This window comes from Daktulosphaira vitifoliae, unplaced genomic scaffold, assembly GCF_025091365.1.
Source record: "Daktulosphaira vitifoliae isolate Bord-2020 unplaced genomic scaffold, ASM2509136v1 Scaffold_5, whole genome shotgun sequence".
NCBI classification, from domain to species: Eukaryota; Metazoa; Arthropoda; class Insecta; order Hemiptera; family Phylloxeridae; genus Daktulosphaira; species Daktulosphaira vitifoliae.
Genome location: NW_026099576.1, coordinates 33,476,568 through 33,491,548, shown reverse-complemented (window position 1 = coordinate 33,491,548; position 14,981 = coordinate 33,476,568).

The window sequence follows — 14,981 nt, the reverse complement described above, 5'->3', positions numbered from 1 at the left end:
TTATTCTGAAAATTTTTACTGTCGATGATTTAGTAATATTTATAATACCGCTTTTTCATTTTGGTTAGATTGTTTAATTAATTAATTTTGTTTTTATTATTATTATTATTATTTTTTTTTTTTACACAAAATGATTATATTTGTAGTTAAAATATTACTATTACTTTAAATTATTTTTATCTTTATCAAAAATAGCTATGTTTAGGGTTGTTAAAATTTATCTTAAACTGTATACTTTATGTATTTTTTTTATTCAATAAGTCATTTTGAAATTTGTTATTTCAAGGTGGCCTGCGTGTTCGATCCATAGTTTGTTTTTTTTTTATTTGAATGTAGTATAGTGATAAGCGCGTTTATCCGGTGCGTACCGGTTTTTTCGTTATTGTAATAAATAGTCGAACGATGTCTCGTCAACGAAAAGGACAGCACGACGTGCACGCCAAACATGTGTATATAAAGTAAAGTAATAAACTAAGTTAAAGGTACAAGTTTATATCGTTTTTTATTAATTAGATAATTAAAAGTAATTTCGAACCGTTTTATACAGTCCACTTAAAAAACGTAACATGTAATATGAACCAACAACTAGTGGAAAGTATTGAAAATAACTGGGATGATACAGGCAACTTATTGTTCTTTTTGTTAATGAACGATAGTTATTGATGAAAATGTTGTGATTCGTTTGTGCGCGTGCAAGATAGTCAGCTGTGTACTACTTCGGACCGGTTCATGGTCGGCATTTTTGTGTACATTCACCCCGCTCCTTTCCTATCTTGAACATCATTTGCACTGCTCACCGAATACATAGTCGCCTTATGATTTAAATTGTTCTTAGTAATTTCCGGCACCGTGTATTAAGTTTTTTTTTTTGACCCCTATTCCAAAGGCAGCCATGTTGTCGCCAACGGACCGCCATGTCAAACGACGGAAGTTTTGTCGGAAATTAGCCATTACCGGAACTGGTTGTCGGTTAATTTTCGTCCGGAGCGTGATTTTTTTGTTGTTGTTGTGTGCGCTGCAACATTGAAATTTTTGTTTAGTGAGTTTCCGCTACTATAACTTATAATTTGTAAATTTCCTTTGTATATTGGCGTCGGCTGAACTTGCTTCCGGTTTCTTTAGCCATTCGGGGCTGGTAATGTATAATTTATTATTTATGTTTTGAGCCAAACATATATATATATTTTTTTAGTGCGTCGTGCCATAAGCACGTGTAGCGATTTTTTTTTATTTTATTAAGTTTTTTTTGTAGAAGTCTCTGTTATTATTTAGGTCCATCAACATGATAGGCGTGTTACAGTACCACATGTCATGTTACATATATTTTTTGTATGATTTTTTTTTTTTATATAGGTTTTATATGAAATGATATTGAGTGATTCATATATATCATTAGTACAATGTGGTGACGAAGTGCATTTTTTTCTGGGGTGTCCCAACGTCTTGCAAGCTAAGTCTGACTGCCTAAAACCAGTCGCTTGGGGCGTATACCCGCCGTGCTTGGCGGTAATACCGCGATTAATAGCCGGTGGGTACCCAAAGACATTCATCGTATTATCTAATTGTATAAGTGTAGGTGTAACTAGTATTTCTTTTATTAATATCTGTTTTTCTTCTCTCTCTGTTCCCCTTTAATTTGTAGACTAGGTTTTTTGACCGTTCGGTTTTTTGCCTCGTATTAACTTAATTTTTTTTTTTTTATAAATTCCCCTTAATTTAACTTAACTATCAGCTTACTTTTTTTCTGCGTGTTCCATCTTCAATAGACACGTGTAATATTTCATCTTTTTTCCTTTCAAAAATCAACTCCCCTTAGTGTATAAGGTACGGGCAACGGCCTTGTATAAGGTCATCCCTCATTAATATGGTTATGTGACAACTGTCACGAGGTTTTGGTGTACATCTTCTATCAACGACTCAACAGACATCGACTTCAACCTTTAATACTTTTCTATTTATTTTAAAATTGTTTTTTAATGTACAAAATTTAAATTCTTTTTAAAATCCTACTATGGTCCTACAATACATTGTCTCGCCCAGTAGGTTGGCGACCCTTTTCTTTTTAATTTTTCGTTGCGGCCAATTAATTCGATTTTTTTATAATATATGTAACCTTTCAAATAGTTCTATAAAGTATGATTGCCATACCCCCCTAACCCACATGTTGTGGGTTTACCCTGTCCTAGGTGGACGGGCGGTGTAAACGGCCGGGGGATATGGTGAAAGGTCGATGTTTCTCGTTCCTAGATATCATTTCGTTATACCATGGTACAAGTTACCTTGGTATATGCATAGTATATGCATATCTAGGTAGATGGAACATCATATAGTATATCTTGATATATTACAAATTTTTTTTTTTTCATTTGATTGTATATAACATAACCTTTGATTTTATATATGTTTAAAGGACGCAGTATTTCCGGAACATTTTCAAAAGTACAGTTGAAAAAGATCTATGTTTTTTACAATATTTCAAGTTTTGAACGCCCCCTATATAAGTGGAAATTTTCCAATTTTATTAAAAAGTATGTCAAATGAAATATGTACTTATAATGTATTTAGAAAAAAAAAATTTGTGCTGATATATACATTTTTCAAAATTTTATAGCATTTTTAAGTTGAAAATTTAAAATTTAAAATCGAAAATTTGAACACAAAAATAGTGGTTTTTTTAACTACGGCAGCCGTTTAAATGTAGAAAAAAAAGTGTCGGGACAAATTTTTTTTTTCATTTTATAGTACATAAAATAAGCTTTAATTTGTTATATGTTTGAAGGACGCAGTATTTCCGGAACATTTTCAAAAATTAAGTTGAAAAAGTTAATTTTTGTAAAAAAGTTACTATTTTAAATCCCCCCTAATGAACAGGTTAAGTGATAGATTTTCAAAAAAATGATATCAAATAAAAGGTAGATATTTAAGGTTTTAGTATAAAAATATAGATTTATGCACGATAAGTTATGTTAGTGTCCTATACTCCGATGGCCCGCACTGTGGCAGAGATCAAACTGGCTGGTCGATAAATAGAGAGACACTTTAAAGAAATCTTGTGATTAACTAAAATTCCAGCCAGGTTGTGGCCCTTCAATAAGTAATAGAACACATTTTAATCTAGTCATGTAACCTTTTAGTATACTTATATATATAAATGTAGATAAAAATAAATAAATAAACACCAATATTTTATCTGCGTTCGAATATTTATTTAACCAAAAGTATTCGACCGAAAATAAGATGCGTAATATTTTCAGTAATTATGAAAGAGGGTAAAAATAGTGCAGAATTTATATAGAATTATAACTAAGAATGAAACATAAACTCACGCACATTCACTTTGTGTATCTTGGTTGAGAGTTCCAGAGTTCCAGAGAGGCAGAGATAGAATGGAAAGGCATCCCAGTGTCTGCTAGAGAGATGTTCAGAAACCGCGAAAGAATTACACAGTAAAAGAACCACCGTAGAAGAAGCGCCTCGTAAGAGAACTACCTGAATTTGGATGAAAATGGCCTTTTTGTAGCCCGCAAAACTGGTTTAGCGATCTCTGGTGAGATTCTTGAAATATTTTTTGCTGTATTTGATTGGTTAATGTGATAGAATCTGACACGGCCCGTAATAGCGCACTATTCATTTACCGTGAATTAGCACGTTATCCGGTCGTGATTATCAGCTGTCCACCGTCGCACTCTATAGTGTTGACGATAACACAAGTTTATCTTATCCCGCGGTCGGTAGATAAGACAGGTTAGGGGGTTCAGCACCGCGAGCCACGTCGGCGACTATGTAAACCAGTTCATCTGTGACTTACATCCGCCGCACGTGTCGTTGAAAGATAGTAATATTGATTTTCATATCGGACTTTAATATTGTCATTATTTACTTAATATACTTTTAATTATCTTACTTTTATTGTTATAGTTAAAGGTCTAATAAATTGAATCCACAATTACTTTAATCATAACGTCGTTACAATTTATTTTATTAAAAACATCTTTATACTGTGTCAAATCTTTTACGTGGGCGTTTTATGGAATGCAAAAGAGAGTCNGCATTTGATTAGTTAATGTGATAGAATCTTTTACGTGGGCGTTTTATGGAATGCGTAAGAGGGTGGTTAAATCTTGTGTAAGGGTATTATTTTATTATTCATCTTATCCACGGGGGAACACTGATTTGGTGATATATTTTATTAAATATAAATATTAATTATTACATGTATTAAAATGTAATACTACAGTTTATAAGAAATAATTGACAAATTATTGAAATTAAGACATTCATGTAGCTAAATTGCATAGCTGACACGCCGTTTCATATCACGATAATAAACAATGGTTTAATTAAATGGGTATAAAACAGTTTATTTACAATTTTTTTTTTAATATACTTTTAAATTGCATTGATGTTAATATTTAAATGAATTCAGAGTTTTATAAATTTTTTATTTACAAATACCATTTTTGAAGTGATCTTACAAATTAAGATTGTTTTGTTAAATTAATATTAATATTTGATTTTAATATTTAATTGTTTGTTTTTTACTTACGTAATTACTTTAAAATAATGTAATTATAATCTGATTAAGTGCGTACTAAGACTTATAAACATAATAATATTCATGAAGACAGCATTTCGATCCGTTTTTGGAATAAGACTGTTTAAAATCTGTAAATGGAGCTAACGACAATAATTATAATGAGTCTGATAATGAAATTCAACAAATATTTTATATTCAATGTAATATTTCAGTTTTATTTATTTATTCAAGATAAAAAAACCTAATACTATATTATTACAATTAGTAGTTGACGCGGTCGCATTGCACTTCCGGCTTTACCGCTGGATAGCGACTGCGACACAGCTACCTCTCCTCTGGTAGAAATAACCGGACAGAAAAAGGATTACGCCGAATCGCTACCGAAAAAACCACAATTTTCCCCGAAAAGACCGAAGAATGACTATAATTCCGGTGTGATAACCGAAAACTCCGGTATCTTCGGTGGGAAAATTAAAATCTTTGGGGGGGGAGGACAACCCTCTCAAAATCTCGGGTCATCTTTCGGTAAAAACAACGCTGGTCACAATATATCCCGTGAAAATCACCGCAAACGCTTTGAGGAAGGGGATTGGGTGTATTATCGCGCGCATCCCTTATCCAGCGCTGATAAAAAGTTTCATGCCGGCTTTGCTCCTAAGTGGCTGGGCCCCGTGCAACTAGCCAAAAGGTTAGGTGAGAGAGTATTTGCGACCAAAGGAAAGCGTCAGTTGAAGCTGCATGTTACGGCCATGAAACATGACACTTCGGGAGGTAATCCTAACAATCATTCTTTGTTACAGAATGACCGACAACCAGCAGCAAGGAGAAGCCCGCCCGTTCCGCCCATCACGTCGATTAGCCGCCGAAACCGCAACCATGATGCGCCAACAGGCGAGACGACTGATGCGGCAAGCAGCGGCATTATTGGGGGAAACATACGAGGAGTTGCCGAATTGGAGCCGGGCTCGGGTCAGGACGGCAGAAGTCTGGGAGTTGCGATCCCAGCCACTACTGTGGGCCGCTTTCGATCGTGGCTTGACCGAGAGAGTCCGCCAAGGGGAAACCCGGAGACGGAACGATGGTTCGGCACAGCCACGGCCACGTGCTCGCCGTCCAAGGCAACCGGCACAAGAGCGGCTGGAGCGAAATCGGCCAAACCACCGGCACAATACACGGGACGATCAAGGTCGTTTACGTCTGAAACCGGTGGCACAAGCTCCCAGCCAGCCTCCCCCCGTCACAGTATAGGTAAGCGGAGTGGGAAGTGGGTCTCGGCCCGACGGAAACGTGAGCCGGGACCGACAACCCGATCTACCGGTCGTGTTCCTAGGAAACGACCGGATAGATCCGCCATTGGATCTAACCTTCCAACAGCCGGACGTCATGGAGAGGATGGAGGTGGAACCCGACGTCGAGGCAATCCTCCACGCTTCGCCCATCCTGCTACCGGACTTTGCCGATCTGGAAGGCGTCCCGGCAGACAACTCTCCATAGGCTGAAAAGGCTAGCCGACCGGTCGGACTGGGGGGGAGTATGACGCGGTCGCATTGCACTTCCGGCTTTACCGCTGGATGGCGACTGCGACACAGCTACCTCTCCTCGTCCGACAGGTCGTGCGACGCCGAGTGACCGCGGGTGACGCAAACCGGTCCAGAACGCCGGCCACCATATACTATATATATTATCGTGGTTGGACTATTGTCTACTTCCTTTTGGAGTTAATATTGTTATTAAAGTTCTTATGTATATATTAAGTTAAAATATATTACAACGTAAAAGATAAATACGGTGTTATTATATTATAATTATTAAATTATCACCTAATCACAACATAGTTTATAATTAACATTATATCACAAAAAAACTTTTTAGGTAACCCAACCCAACTCTTTGATGAAATCATTAATAAAAATTTTACTTATACATTTATATATAGTTGGTTGAGAAATTAAGATTTTAGGGTAGTAAAGATTTTTAATATTTATTGGTAGATCATATTTCTGTAATACTCATCTTTAATTTCATAGGTTAATTTTGAAGAAAATTGAAATATGAGTCATCAAATTAATAAAAGTTATTCAGTCATTTTTTTAATACCCAATTTTTAATTTTATAACTTTTTTAATAAGTTTAAAAATGGTTAAACTAAAAAATGTTGTGAATTAAAATGAGTTGATTTATATAAGACTTGAATAATTTAGGCTATTATCAAATGTTTGTTTGTAATGAAATACTATTAAACTCATCATTATCATATTTTCAAACTAACCACGATCATATTGGGAAGGCTAGAAACGACCCTGCCACTGTGTAGAAGCTTTAACTAACTATGTATTACTTAGTCTTCACTGCGCTCGTAAATTTATAGTATCACATTTTAATACATGTAATAATTAATACTTATATTTAATAAAATATATCACCAAATCAGTGTTTTCCCGTGGATAAGATGAGTAATAAAATAATACCCTTACACAAGATTTAACCTCCCTCTTACGCATTCCATAAAATGCCCACGTAAAAGATTCTATCACATTAACCAATCAAATACAGCAAAAAATATTTCAAGAATCTTACCAGAGATCGCTAAACCAGTTTTGCGGGCTATAAAAAGGCCATTTTCCCCCAAATTCGGGTGGTTCCTTTGCACTTGGTTCTCTTACGGTGGTTATATACGATTTCTTAACATCCCTCTAGTGGATACTGGGACGCCTTGCCATTCCATCTATGCATCTCTGCGGCTCTCTGGAATACTCAACCAAGACATAGAAAGTGAATGTGCGTGAGTTTATGTTTCATTCTTAGTTACAATTCTATATGAAATCTACATAATTCTTACCCTCTTTCGTAATTACTGAAAATATTATACATCTTATTTTCGGTCGAATACTTTTGNTATACATCTTATTTTCGGTCGAATACTTTTGGTGATATAAATATTCTAATATATATAAAATATTGGTGTTTATTTATTTCTTTTTATTTACATTTATATTCATATATATATATAAGCATATTCTAAGGTAATTAATTTGATTGAATTGTATCTATTACTTACNTTTGATTGAATTGTATTTATTACTTATTGAAGGGCCACAACCTGGCTGGACAGGGTAATAATACAATAATATCATAATTAGAATTTTAGTTAATCACAAGATTTCTTCAAAGTGTCTCTCTATTTATCGACCAGCTAGTCTGATCTCTGCCACAGTGCGGGCCATCGGAGTGTAGGACACTAACATAACTTATCGTGCATAAATCTATAGTACAGTCGCATCTAACCTAGGTCGTCCTACAGGTGATTGAAAAGAAGTAGGCCACATATCATAAGGTTCTTTGCATAAAGACAAAGATATTATTTTAGATCTCGCGTTGGTATATCCCGCTACGAAATACAAATAAATCAGAGTCGAAATATTATACTAAAAACTAATATTTTACTAATATATATTTATAACTAACATCATACTAAACAACTAAAAGTGTCTCTCCACTTATCGACTAGCTAGTCTGATCTCAGCCACAGTGCGGGCAATTGGAGTGTAGGACACTAGTATAATCTATTGTGCAAAGAACTGAAATTGAGCTCGCATCTACCCTAGATCACTATTTGGACGACTGAAAAGACGTAGGCCACTTGGAAATAGTTTGTTGCACAGGACAGTTATGTTGCTTAGAAGTTATTTATTTGCTTTATAAATTATTAAATAATAAATATATTAAGGTAAAACACCATATACAAGGTTAAGAACCATACTACATAAATATACAAAAGGTTTTTACAAAAAGACAGAGTTATAATAAACTTAGACTTCACCTTGGGTAGATTTAATATAGCATTGTACTAGAAAAGTAGTTACACGCGAGTTAATAATAATGTAAACTGTTTACATATAATTGCGTACATTAATGCGTAAACGTATACATCGATAATTATTACTACAACAACATCATTCATCTCAAGAGAATATCAGGATAGTCAGAGGTAAGTGAAACATTTGTTTATATAATAAGTTTATAATAGATCCTTTACTGAAGAATTTTTTAGTAATAAACAATTAGAACAAGATAGGTCATTGAGAATAAATTAAAATATTTTTATAAAAAACATGATACTTANAATATTTTTATAAAAAACACGATACTTGTGACTCGCCGGAAATTAGTGTGCGCGTTTCTGTGCAGGAGCTAGGTAGTGACCCTTCCTTGTAATTCCATCTTATTCATACATTAGACGTTTTTACACAAGCATACATACCCCGAGAACCCTTTCTATTTCATTTTATTGTAGTCACTACCGGGTATCTATAGACACTTTTACTTTCCATTGGTACCCATCCTTTTTACACTACGCCTGCTACGATTATTATTTCCTTATTGGCCACCTGTGTTACATTTCTTTACATTTCTTCCCTTTCACACCCCGAGCCCCAAACACACTTGACAACATTCCTTTGCTACCGCCAGTCTACCCCCTACTACCATTACCTACCCCCCCTGACTTTCTTTTTGTTTATTACAAATTACCTCATTTATATCACACCTTTATACCAACACTCAATATAACTAAATGACATAAGTTATAACTAATAATTATTAAATAAAATTTAAAACTAACTTTAGGTTAGGTATAAAGTAATAATGTTATTTTTATTTGTTGCATTCAAAATATATTCAATTAAAAAAAAATGTTTGGTATTTAATGATNTATTTATTTATAAATAAATACCATCATTAAATTTATTTATTTATAAATAAATAAAAACCCAGCATAGTGGGGTCGTGGCATAGTTGGGTCCAGTATAGATGATATCTGACAGTGATTAAAATCACTATCATAAAAAACGCTTCGATGCAAATCTGTAGATAGTGTTTAATTTAAAAAAAATTTGTTAAAATAGCATATTTTTGGATACGGTAGCTATTTGTGCATAAAAGATAGGTCTTCGGGACAATTTTTTTTTTTTTTTATAGCACATAAAATAAGCTTTAATTTGATATATGTTTAAAGGACGCAATATTTCTGGAACATTTTCAAAAATTAAGTTGAAAAGTTAATATTTGTAAAAATGTTGCTATTTTAAATTCCCCTTAATGAGCAGGTTAAGTGATAGATTTTCAAAAAAATTATATCAAATAAAAGGTAGATATTTAAGGTTTTAGTATAAAAAAAAATTATGTTGATTTGTTGATTTTTCAAAAAGTTATGGAAGTTTTAAGAAAAAAAAGTGAAAAAAATGACAAAATTACCGATTTTTAAATTTGTAATTTTTATGGAAATTTCCCCCATTTCCGGGGAACGAGGGAATTTTTTTCAATTTTTAAAGATAATGCCCCCAACTAGATACGATTTGTGATCTTTTGACGTGTTTTTGAAAGAAATCGGTCCAGTGAGTGGACTAACTAAGTAAAATCCTGCCAAGTGTGCAATATATAACTCGTCGTCAATATATATATAAACATTAATTAATTTGTGTAAAACTTTTGTATCTAAGTTGGGGCACTACCGACGTACATTAGTAAAACTCCAAAAGCAGTTTACTAGAAAATTATTCTCACTTGTAAATTAAATAATAATAATGGAAAAATAATATTATGACAACAAAATTACTTATGTGTTATCACAATTATACTTCATTATAATCTAATTATTATTATTCAAAACAATAGGTAAACGAAAGAAAATTTAATAATCATATATACAATCTTTAAATGATGNAGGTAGACGAAAGAAAATTTAATAATCATATATACAATCTTTAAATGACGTGTTTTTAATAAAAACTACCTAACTAACATAAAATTGAAGCAAAATTGACATGCAAAAAACAAAATCATATCTTACTAAAATCTATGCACGTGGAAATAAAAAAAGCAAAAAGGCTCATNATTGACATGCAAAAAGCAAAATCATATCTTACTAAAAACTATGCACGTGGAAATAAAAAAAGCAAAAAGGCTCATAAATCAGTCAAAAATAAACATATTTCAACAAAATTTTCAAAGTGTTTTTTAAATATCTCTAAGCAGATTTGATCAAATTTTCTAGTTTTAAATCGAAAAACGCTAATGACAATTAGCATTATTGCCACATTTTTAAACATTCACGGTATGCTAAACATTTTTTCTCTTTTTTTTCTTATTCTTCGCGAATAATTTTTCGAGAATAACTCGTCAAGTTATTTTTCCAACAAAATTAGACAATTTTTCAATGTTTTATTATATAATAAGATTATTTATATATTCCATAAATAGATCCTTTTTTTATTAGACGATTATGGTTTGTGTACAAAATGTGAAAAAGAAGCATCATCAGTCACAATAATTCCATGTTTTCATAGAGTTGTAAATTTGTGTTCCAACAATCATGATTCGGAAGACAAAAGGAAACTATGCATAATTTGTGATACACCCTTTCGAAAGTATTTAAATACATGTATGTATTATTCACGATATCATAAAANGGTTTGTGTACAAAATGTGAAAAAGAAGCATCATCAGTCACAATAATTCCATGTTTTCATAGAGTTGTAAATTTGTGTTCCAAAAATCATGATTCGGGTCACAAAAAGAAACTATACATAATTTGTGATACACCCTTTCGAAGTATTTAAATAAATGTATGTATTATACACGATATCATAAATAAATAATATAGTTACTATATAATAATATAGTTACTTATATAACAATTCTGATTAAAATTTATTTTTATTTAACCATGATTCATCAAACAATTATTGTATAATTCTATTTTTTACTTATTATGCATATTTACTTTAATTTTATATGAAATAGAAAATAAATGCATTAACTGTAAAAATGAATATCCAATGATAATTATGAGACTTTGCAATCATCGCATTGGTTCAGAATGCTATAAGCAATATGAGGAGTCCAAAAATTGTCCAAAATGTAATATAGAAGTACAATTAATTTCATATAGTACGTAACTAAAATTTCTATAAATAATAGTGAATTAAATATTTTAAATGTTGACAATTCAGTATTTACTAGAGTGATGCCAAACGTTTTTCTAATATATCATAAAACCTTATAACCCACACTTTTTTAAAATTAACATATACTTTTTAACAAAAATTTAAGATTGAAATGAGTTATATAATAAAAATAATTTATAATAACAAATTATAAAAGAGCTGTATATTTCATCACTTCAATGGCTAAGGAATAAAAACTTGTAAGGCTTGAGGCAACACTTTTCAAAAAAAATATTTTCTGTTACTTATGAATAAATATACAAGTTTAGAAGATATATTTCATCAGAGAAAAAAATGTACTTTCCTAAAAATATTTTTGCGTAAAATTCAAATTCAATTGATTATTGCTAATTAGTAGAAAAAACGAGTATTTATTTAAAAAAATAATTATTACAAAAATATATTTTTTTTCAAATTATTATTAAATTCAATTATTAAAATGTGAAAAGTAATCTGTGCAAAATTTAATTTTTAATATATTTTTTTGGTCCTATTAAGTTATTTTTATAAAAGTTTATAATAAAGATAGATTGAACTTTTTGACAAAAATTTTTACTAGCTTAATTTGTTGATCTGAAAATGATTTACATTACATAAAAGAAACAATTAAAAATTATTACATTTTCGNAGAAACAATAAAAAATTATTACATTTTCGAGGGTATTTTTTTGACGTATTATTGAATAAAATCATTTCGATGAAAACTGAGAAAAAGTAGTAACAGACACAAAAAAAAAAACTNCGAGGGTATTTTTTTGACGTATTATTGAATAAAATCATTTCGATGAAAACTGAGAAAAAGTAGTAACAGACACAAAAAAAAAACTCANAACAGACACAAAAAAAAAAACTCAGCACAGTGGTGACGTGGCATAGTTGGATCAAGTATAATGATATCTGACAGTGATTAAAATCACTATAAAAAAAAACGCTTCGATGCAAATGTTTAGATAGTGTGTAATTTTAAAAAATTGGTGGATTATACCAAAAGCAACATGATCTGCTAGTTCGTTATTAATATCTTGATTAAGATAATATATGTCAAATGAAAAAGAGATTATTAAAAAATATTATTTCTCATAAAAAAATTGTATTGATCCATACATTTTTTAAAAAGTTATAGCCTTTTAAAGTAAAAATATATAATAAAAATCGAGAAATTTCATACAAAAATAGCATTTATGTGCCATTTTCACCACAAAAACAAGTCCAAAGGTCAAATTTTTTTTTTCAAATTAAAGTATATTACATAAGCTTTAATTTAAGATATATTTAAAAGTGTTTAACAAAAAATTACTTTTTGAAAAGTATTGCATCAAGTCCTTCAATCTTTATACACGTTTGAGATAGATATATCTCATCTATCTAATAATGTAATATACATTTACCTCATAATTTCTATAATTTCTTTGTAAAAATTACAATATTAAATTGTTAAATATCAATTTCATAGTAAGTATAATTACTAAAATTAGTATTAATTCATATAGTATACTTATAATGAAAGAACTACTAATCAAGAATAATTAAGGAAATAGGAGTTGATGTTGCTTTTTGAATAATACATCAATTTTTAAAATCAATGGCTATCGAGAGATTTTCATCGAAGCATTTCTTATAACAGTGAGTTTACTGTCAGTCGTTCTTAGACTTGATTCCTCGATGATAATCAAAATAAGTAAGTTAGACAGTCAAATGATTTATACGTTATAAATGTGTCTACACTCCGACTCGTGATTCTCAGATGTTCGACACCATTACTACAAGATCTCATACAGCCCACTCATCACTATCAACAACTTCATCTATTCAGCTGAGTATATATTATTTTTAAAGTTATTTATTATTTGTTTTAATTGAGATTAACTATTTTGTTTTGTGCCGCTTTGCCGACCATAAGGATTTATGGCGCATCCCGTAACCCCTTAAATTTAAGATACTCTCTAAAGACTGTCTAATATAGTGGTTAATTGTTATTTAATTATTGTTCACTCTTGTTACCTATTAGATATACCGTTAGCCGTCATATCCTAGGTGACCCATTCTCGCATCAATAATAGCGATTTAAACAGGCTTAAGGTAAAACGGCATTCTAGTGTGATGCAGAACTAGCTGTCCCACGGTCTAACTGCCTCGTACAAAACATAGGTAAATACATAAGATAAAAAAAAAAAAAAATTATATTGATTTATTTACTTTTCAATAAGTTATGGAAGTTTTAAGAAAAAAAAATTAAAAGAATGTCAAAAATTAACATTTTTTAAATTTGCAATTTTTTTTGGAGATTTACCGGGAACGAGGGAAATTTTTTCATTTTTTAAAGGCAATTTCTTCGACTAGATACAATTAGTGATCTTTTGACATTTATTTCATCAAAATTTGCGAAGCAATAACTGAGATTGGGTGTTAAAAAACACTTAAAGTAAAACTAGTACCTTCTCAGCTTCGCATCTAAGTTCAAAAGATCAAAAAGTGGGTGCGGGCGGTTCGATCTGAATCAAATGGAGTCACGAAGTTGACTTTCGCGTATATTTGCGGTGAGTCATCGTGCGGTAATTGCTGCACTTTGCACTGTTGCGGAGGCACTCATTAGCAGTCAGTTAAATTACCATAAACAATTAATTTTAAATGATATCTGACAGTGAATAAAATCACTATCATAAGAAACGCTTCGATGCAAATCTGTAGATAATGTTTAATTATAAGAAATTGATGGATAATTATAAAACATCAACTTCTATTTCCTTAATTATATCCCTATTAGTAATTCTTAAATTCAAAAATGCCACGTCACCACTGTGCCGCGACCCCCTGTGCTGGGTTTTTTTTTTTTGAGACTAAATATTAATTTTTGCATTAATGTTTGTTATGACTAATGTCATAAAACACGATAATGAACGACATGGCTTTCTACAACAAAGTGGCGTAAAGCCGTATATTGTTTGTCAGGAAAATAGTCAAACACAAAAAAAGGATACAATTTAGTTTTGTTAGCTATCTGCTTAGGTTTTTCACGTACAAAGAAAAAGAGAAAAAATATATTTGAAATCGTATTATTAACTAACACATACGAGTTGGTGCGGCGTAGTAAGTAGGCGAACTGTATCGTGTGGTGTCACGAACATGACTTGTTCAATGTATATTTATTAAAGTAGCAGCCATACAAGAAATAAGATGGTTGGGAGTAGGAAAACTAACAATTGGAGAGTACACAATTTTCTTCTCTGGAATGGAAAATAGACATCACTTCGGTAGTGGTTTTGCAGTCCATATCAGTATACGAATTTTGCGATCTCTAAAATAATAATTGTTTAGATATTATTAATTTACGGGGAACGAGATAATTTTTTCAAAAATTATATTTATATAATTTATACAAATACAACTTGTTATATATTGACGTATTGTTGAGCCTAAACAATTCAAGTGGCAATAGACAA